Raw genomic sequence first — 1173 nt, forward strand, 5'->3', positions numbered from 1 at the left:
GAGAAAAATGCAAAGGTACAAGACAGCTTTTCCTTGCCAATATCTCTCTTTTGCAAAGAGCTGCGCATTGAAATATTCAGGGCTATACCGTGTAGATGAAGCACTAACAGGAGGCTTTAAAATTTTCATTCTAGTGTCCTTCGTTTCGAGAGTTTCCTTGTGGTGCCTCGGATGGATCTCCTTCACTTGACAGGGGGGTGCCCGAGCAGCGACCCTCCCCAGCTCTATCCCAAATCTTACTTACCTGCCAGGTGAGATACTATGATCATGAAGGTGCTTCTCCCAGGGCAAGGCTCACCCATTGCACTCTGGGTGTGCTGCTCCTGCGATTTCCCCAAATGTGGGAAACTTGACTGCTTAATTTGTGTTTCCCCTGGTCGGCTCTCGAATAATTCAGATCTCTTTGTCTCCGGTCTCTCTCCAGCCTAGTTTGCTGTCTGTTTCCACTTCTGTTTTCTTGAGCCGCTCCCTTCTATGCCCTTGCGCACTATCCTGACTTCTCCCGTCTGCTTAATTTGTGCCTTCCAACGCACAATGCGAACTACAGGTAGTGCTGCAGGGCCCACACCCTTTTACTTGCCTTACAGATCAGCTCTGGAGCTGTTACAGTGCCCAGCTGCTGCAAGAAATCAGCTTGAATGCTTCAGGGGCTGGGGCATAGCCAACATGAGCCCCACACCGAAGGAGGGTGGAGGTGTTTAATGCGAACTAGGGGTCATCCAAGCGCCGCAAAAGGCTGCCATGCCCTGCACGCCCCTTTTCTCTTTTCATATGCAGATGTAGGTCCCTGCGGCCCTGGCATTACTGCTCCAACTAGTCATCCCTGGCCGGGGTTCCCTGGAGGAGTGGGGACCCCTTAAATCAAGAGGTTCCTCCCCTCGAGGCACCCAAGGGCCAGAGGTGAAGCCCGAGGCTGTCCCCAGCACCCCTGGGTGGTGGGTGCCGGGCTGATAGCCATGTGTGTAAAAAAAGAATATTGTTTTTTGTTGTTGTGGAACTATAAGGCCCAGCAAGCCTCCCCCGCTTGCTGGTACTTGGAGAACCTCAAGTACCAGCAGGCGTGGAAATAACGGGCTTGCTGGTACCTGTAGTTCTACAACAACAAAAAATACCCAAATAAAAACACAAACACACACAGCGTGACAGTAAAATTATTGAGACAGGCTGTAGCAT

General features: G+C 51.2%; 1 non-coding gene across 1 annotated transcript; it reads left to right on the forward strand.

The window, feature by feature from the left end:
- Window positions 1-236: 236 nt before the first annotated feature.
- On the forward strand, window positions 237-399 carry LOC135035050 (U1 spliceosomal RNA). The gene has a single exon (XR_010230144.1). It is a non-coding gene; the product is annotated as a U1 spliceosomal RNA (small nuclear RNA).
- The last annotated feature ends 774 nt before the right edge of the window (window positions 400-1173 follow it).

This window comes from Pseudophryne corroboree, unplaced genomic scaffold (genome assembly GCF_028390025.1).
Source record: "Pseudophryne corroboree isolate aPseCor3 unplaced genomic scaffold, aPseCor3.hap2 scaffold_588, whole genome shotgun sequence".
NCBI lineage: Eukaryota > Metazoa > Chordata > Amphibia > Anura > Myobatrachidae > Pseudophryne > Pseudophryne corroboree.